Source organism: Anser cygnoides, chromosome 3, assembly GCF_040182565.1.
Source record: "Anser cygnoides isolate HZ-2024a breed goose chromosome 3, Taihu_goose_T2T_genome, whole genome shotgun sequence".
Lineage (NCBI taxonomy): Eukaryota > Metazoa > Chordata > Aves > Anseriformes > Anatidae > Anser > Anser cygnoides.
The window spans coordinates 82,132,052-82,139,719 of record NC_089875.1 but is presented as its reverse complement, the minus strand read 5'-3'; positions in this window follow the sequence as shown (position 1 = coordinate 82,139,719).

Genomic DNA, 7,668 nt, shown 5'->3' with positions numbered 1-7,668 from the left:
ATTCAACTATACTGGTATTCTGCTTGTGATCATTTCATCTCAAATATTCTTACAAACTTAAATCCTTGTTATACATTTCAGTAATTAGCTTTTACCCTGAATAAGTAGTATACTGAACTGTTAATGTCAAATCTGCCCATGGTCTGCCTGTTAGACTCATGAACTGTTTTTAATTCTGTCATGGAGTTCTGCTTTTGAGATCAAACAATGTATAACATAGGTATTATATTGGAAATGTATATGTAGTTGGCTATTTAGCGAGAGAATTTTCTATCAGGGAGGGTTAATCTTGCCAGGGTTTGCTTGCTAGAGATCCAGTGTCCTTCTCGCACCCACACAGCTGTCTGCCACAGAGCAGGTGAGCTCCAAAATGTGATGGCAGAGTGCTCAGAGCTGCTGCATGAATTCATGAAGATATTCTCCCTGACATGTAAGACAAGTTCTGCAAGCAGCTGCAGCTTTGTTGACTAAGTATTCCCGAGAGTCATATGTGATGCCACAAAATAGATGCACTGGGAACCATATTTTATGATGTTGCAAGAATTTTAGGTGAGTTTTAGCATGATAAGGCTTCATCATGCTGTAAAACAGATTCATGCAAAAGAAGAATGTGTTTTAAGGGAGGTGATTCAACAAGCTCACTTCCTTTAACACTGCAAAGACCTGATTATATCTGAATGTACTATTTGTCATGAATACTTCTGTCTTGTTGTCAATATAGTTCCTACTATATCTGTATCTATATACCTGCATCTACGATAAATATTATAATTATTTCATCCATACAGTATACTATATATAGAGAATATATTATGACTGTAGGTAGAGAAACCTAATTATCAGAAATATTATAAAAACACCATGTACTATGTTATGAAGAACAGCAGATTTCCTAGTTTAATGTATGGGGATATAGTCACACAACTCTTTCATACTAACAGAGGTACATGGCCAAAGACTTTACATCTAACATTGAGTGATCTCCTAACAGCTTGCTCTGTCAATAAAAACTCTGTACTTATATTTAATAATCTTAACACTTGTGTGGAGATATGAACATTTTGAAATTGTCTGATGGAACACAATGTTCTGATCTTTTGATCATTTGATTCTTTTTACTCTCTCACTTTGTCCAGGACATATTTCTTCCTTCATTCTCTTTCTTCCTTCCAGTCTAGAAGAATCACTTTTCAAAGACTTATGTAGCTATTTTTCAACAGAGTACACATTTGGCTGTGGAGGATTCTGCAAGATGGCCAAGTGAGTCAGTAAAAAAAAACGTCTTAGGGAATTACTATATAATTGTTTCTGAACTGATGTGAGAGATATTTTTTTCCCATATTAATTGGATATTTCCAGCCCAAAAGAATGACTGTAATGACTCTGGCCAGCAGATGATGAAAGCAAAAAGGGAAACGTGCTTTGGATATCTTTTCTTGTCATAAAGATGCTTGGTTGGCTCAATTGTCCTGCTCAGATAAATTATTTGAATCATTCAAATTATGTTCAATCTGAAGCTTACATACAAAAAACAAACAAACAAACAAACAAAAAATCAACACCACAGTAAGAATAATCTTGTATCTCATGACGCAAGGCATGGTGAGAGGCCAAGACTGAAGAAAAGCCATTAGAAAAAAACAGCCTAGCAAGAAATTTCATTCTTCCCTAAGCAATCTCTGGAGATTTTACTTTCTGCCAGCAAAGACATAAAAGCAGATGATTATTAATGTGTAACCAACACAAAAGCATGATATGCTTTGCTCTTAAATTGACACAGTTTAGCTAACAATGAATAAATTTTGATAGAGCCATCTTATTGCAGGCCTATCAACTCACCTGGCTCAAGTATTTACTTCAATGTATGGCAGAGCACAGAGCCGAAGAACAGCACAGATTTACTCACAGAGTCCTTGCAGATCTTCATTATGCTCTTGCAGATATCCATTATGCCCTACCCCCTTGATGCTGACCAGTCACCCAGGAGTTACTAAGCACAAAAAGTCTTGTTCTCTTCAAACTAAATAGAATGGGAACAAAAAGTGTGGATCTTCAGCACCAACTCATTAGCTCTAGAGATCCACTGGGTTGCATTGCACTGATCATTAACGTAAACATTACTTACTCTTCTTATACTCTGTTTATGCTCCTTTTCATGGAATCCTTCTATCCTTTTGCCTGCTGCCAAACATCATCAATAAAGAGATAACTATAAATTGAATAGAGTATCATAGGAAGAACTTGGGAACCACTCAACACAATAAAATACAGGAGATTTTTTGCACATAAAAATATTTAACATGTCCATTGTCCTACTCTGAATAGGTAGAAAAATAGCTTGAAGACTATAAGTTTTCCTCTAAAAGAAATCATGAGAGAGATGACAAGGAGTGATGATTCTTGTTCATTATGAATTCTTACACTTACATACTACAGGAATCTCATTTTATTTCAGAAATTGTTGTGCCAATAATAAGGGATAGGCTTTTAAAGGGAGCTAGACACAATATACTTTTGGCTGCTGGAGAGGAACCAAAAAGTATAAGGAGAAAGAAAAGAAGGTACCCCCTGCTGGAGTAGAATGAAAAATAATTTCATAAGGTATGTTCACTCATGACCATTAGAGAATGATTCTTCTGAAAGAAGAGGCAACTTTGAGAGCACGTGGGTTGGGTTCTTAGTGGACTTTAGTAACCTGAGTTCTTCAGCTTGGACATAAGGTAAAGTGTCAGAAGAGAAGAAAATATCCCTTTATTATAAGGGATTTTACACAGGACTAAATATTTGTAAATGAAGAAGAAAATTAATGAAGACAACTAAATGACTTTAGATAAGATATATATCAGATTCTTCAAAAAGACAAGGGAACTAGGAATCCAGCAGGATCCAGATCCAAACAAACTAAGCAGGTACTAAACTATGTATGCACTAAACCATGTGCTAGACTAAACTTGTACTAAATATGACCAAACATATTGAAACAAACCTAGGTAATCATCAATTTTAACCCATACCATTAACAGTAGCTTCATAACAAGCAATATATCCAGACAAGCTTCTGCTGTAAGAGATGCGTGAATAAGAAACTATTCCAAAATTTATTATTCATGAAGAACAGTAAATTATTTTAATCACATTTTCTGCATTATGAATACTCTAAAAAGTGGTGCTGAAGGCAAATGAATGGCCATCAAATGTGTGATCATTCATACCAATCCTTTTTTTTTCCAATAAACCTTTTTCAAATTAAAGGGAAAAAATAATTATAGAGAAGTAAGTTGGGAAAACTATGAAGAAGACTTTGAAGACTACTCAAGAAATGACCATTTGCTCCAGAAGGACATCAGAAGCCTCTTCAGAGCAAAATCATATTGCCTGCATTAAATCTTTAGACCAGCCCCAGACAGTAACACCTGTCTTTAGAAAATTTGTTAAAATGCTTTCAATTTCAGTACCAATTAATATATAGTTATGGGCTCTTCACTTTGCACAGTCACAGAAATAGTTTTATTCTGAGTAAATGGATAAATGAGAATCCACTAAAATACAATGAATATGAATGTTTTGATTTGTTTAATAATTAGAAAGATAAACCAACGGCTTGGCTAAGCAAAGCTAGGTGAAGCTTGACTTTCAGGATGCTTACAAACTGTTTTGCATATGAATTAGTATTTTGGGTATTTTATAAAACTTCAATGTGTTGATACGTTTGTGTCTCAAGTATTTTAAAAGCATTCAAATGTAATTTCAGTTGTGTTTTCACTGAACAGATGTTTTTAAAAACACAGCTTTTATCGACTCTAATACCTATTATTTTTCCTTTTCTTCTAGACTAAGGAATCAAATCCTGTGCTGAACATCATTGTTTCCAGAGGAAGGAGAGAACCACTAGGAAACTCCTTGAGGCCTTTAACATTGCCATTCTAAAATTCTGAGAGGTGCTAAAACTCTCAGAAAGGGACTAGAAAACCTCTAGACATTCTTTTTGTTCCTATATTCTATAACTGTATATTCCTGTACTATCATTAAGGTTGCCAGTACAAAATATAAATGGGAATCCCTAGCAGCTTTCCAAGTGAGGTATCTAGTCATTTTTCTCTTCTGAGGTTTAGTGACATTATAAGCTTATGCCTCATGTTACAAGGTTTTTGTTTATTTGTTTGTTACAATTTTAGATTTGTATCCTTCTTAGTAAGTTGTCACAAAGTCTTAGCTCCAATTCCAATAACATACCTTAATGGACTGCTTCTAAATGCCAGTTTACTGTGAGAATGACAACAGTACTGTCTGTACAGTGGAGAAATGCTTAGCCTGCATTAAGCTCCATACTGTCTTGATTAAACTGCTATCATACTAGACCAGTTATTTTAAAAATAGCTTAGCTGTGTAAGTTCGTGACTAAAGTATAGACCGTGTCATTGAATGGTCGATTAAAATGGATTTCATCATAATCAAAAGATGCTAAGCCTAAGGAAAAAAAAAATCAAGACAACATCTTCTAAGTTGGATTCTCATGAAGGGCACAAAAAAAAAAAAAAAAAAAACAGGGAAATTTATGCCAACAATACATAAATTTAATTCTTCAGGAAGGTGATCTAGCACATGTGGAAATGTGTCCAATACAGGCAATGTTCTCTGAGAAGGGTGCCTACATGATTTATGTTGAGCTAGAGAGCTAATCTGTATGGGACCAAGCTTTGGTGAGATGAACCCCTCTCAAAAGTCTTTTGAAATGGAGATGTCATTAGGCATTTTTTGCTAAGCAAATGTAGTGTTTCGGGTAAGCCAGCAAGAAAATGACATAAAAAGAGTGAAAAGTATACCTACTGTGAGACATTATTTGCTTAAATGAACTGGGGCCAAATGTTGGTTAAGAAGGTATCTATTGTCTTTACTACTATAGACTTCCTGCCATCATATTTTTCTTAGAGCTATTGCTGAAAATCATATGCATACAGAGAAAAAAGTAAAAGCCTCAGGGCTAGACAACGGTTTATTCAGCCCCCAGGGAAGTGTACTGGTCCTCTTTTGGCATGGTATGCCACAGCCAACTGTATTTAGTGGAGAGGAGCATTTTCAGAGATGTATTCCTTCATGCTGGTGACCAGGGAGACCAGGAGCAGGGAACACCTAAAGTCTTTCTCCGCCTTTAGTGTACTTTCTTACATAAAATGTTGCAGAAAGAATATAATATTTTGGATGTAGATTGAGGTCATTCTTCTCTTTTGGGAAGCTGGGAGACTTAGAGAGAGGCTAAGAGTGACCCCCTAAGTTAGCATCTTGGGTTGATGTTGAGGCAACACCACTGCTCCATACACTGGGCTAGGCTGGAAGCAGTTGTAATGAATGCCCTCCAGTATTTAGTTTGTCACTTGCACCCACGTTTCCTTTCTTATTAAAAGGGAGATGTATTTCTCATCTTAGTGAAAGGAGAGAGCTCTGCTGATGGCATAGAAGCTGGATCATGCTGCAATACAGTTAATGTTACAGGACAGCACAGTGTTGCCAGCAAAACTAATCCTGGCAGTGGCATATCAAATCACCCCATTTCCATTTAGCATTCATTGGTATCATACACGGGCAGATATGGATTCTGTCCATGGAGTGTTATTTGCTTTTAAAGTCTTTTTTTTTAAAAAATATTATTTTTATTATTTATTATTATTATTTTTTTATTCCTCTATACATCATGTATTTGGCACTAATACAAGATTTCTGTTTAGGAATGAATTTCATTTAGTTGCTGAACATGCATCACCTATACTGCTGATCAGCAGTGTGATAAGAAAATGTTAGGTTTTCTCTTCTGCATAAACCTCATCTCTTTTTCTCTGCTTTGCCTGGCTGTTCGTTTTTGACATGTAGCATCTTACTTGCTGTAATTGTTCTGGAGATTGCTTTGATATTTGCTCTTTTGTTGTGCTAATAGAACAACTAGTCTCTCTTACTTTGACCTTGCATTATTTTGTCAAGGCTCTCAGGCTCCACAATCTTCTTTATAGGCAGTGCTAATTTTTGCAAAGCTTTAATTACAGATTAGCCCTTCCTGCAGCATTGGAAATGAATGTGTTTAGGCAGCTTTATAAAATACGCCAGAGAGAAGTCCAACATTATTATTTTTTTCTGGTCGTGCAATTGGTTGTTATTGGATTTAGTTTACCCTTGTGTTTGTCATGCATCTTGGAACAAGGTCAGATATTTATTTTTTTGTGTGTATTTGGTTCTGATTCTTCTCTGTTGATTTTGTGGTTAGGCACCACTAGATGTAGCCCAGTCAAAACCTGTAGCTTTTCTTTTGGTTTCCAATGTACAGTAATCTATTTTGACATATAGTTCATTTTTCTTTCATTGAAGTATTTTCCGCCAGAAATATGTCAGATGCTTCTGGATATACCACAAAGTGAAAAAAAAAAAAAATCTAGATCTGTCTCAGTATTGAGAATGCTGCATTTACCCCTATATAAGAATTTAAAGCCTGGAATGAAAACTGTTCAAACACTATTGTGAGCTTGGAAATGATATTTCAAAGGAGAACATGGATAGACATGAGAATCTGAACATTTATGCAACATTATTTCTAGGGTTCTTCTCACATCAAAATCCCTTTTATGAATATTCACATTACCACCTCAGTCACCTAGCACTTCTCAGCTCTTAAACACAATCTCTGGCTGAATTTTGTGATGTTTCAGGAATGTACTGTAGCTAAATCTTATACAGTAGAAACTTGTTCTCTTTAATGTTTTCTCTTCAAAATGTTTTACTCTTGCTAATTAAATTTTGTATGGTGTCGGATACGGAAGATTCCTTACAGTATGAAGATTTTGTTCCATTTTAAGGTTAAAGATTGAAGACATATTGAATTATCCATCTGATTCAGGCTTGTCTCTTTTGAATTTTCTGTTAGCATGTTTTAAGGGGAAGATATTCTTGTTTATATGAGATTACAATTCTTCCTGAATTTTGCTAGATTACTGGTCTTGGATTAAGTTGTTTCCAAATATAATTGTGTTATACAAGAAGATAATTCTGTTAATCAGATTTAAATTTCCACAATTAAATTTTATGTTCCTCTTTAACTTTCATAGAAAATCTCATACCTGCAAGTATCTGTGAAATAACATTTCAGCAAGGGAAAGCAATATTTTCATATAAATGTATGCATGTACATATGTCTCAGTCAGATTTATTGTGTTTCAGGCTTCCAGCATGAACAAATGAGTCTGACATACTGTTTTTTTTGGGACAGTAAAATCTCCCTCAGGTCAAATCATATAGTATATATATGGTATATAGTATATAATCCCAACTGTAACTTTTGTTTGTTTATTTTTGTTTTGTTTTGTTGTAATTAAACCACTTATTTTGTAAGATATTAACAATAAAACATAATGCAGATACTTTCCCTTCACTGTTTCTGTCTTTATTTCTAACATAAACACCAGTCTTATTTTGAAAAAACAGCAAACAAAAAACACATCAATAAAGAAAAAAATGTTACCTTATGAAAAAAAAGAAAGAAAAATGTAGCTGTAAACAGTACTTATTAATATTTCTAGAGGATCTACTCAAATACTATATGAAAAAAAAATTAAGGGTTTATTTTGTTCTAGAAACATTTATCATGCTTGCCTTTCTTATAAATAAAGCAATATCTTAAGGTAGATT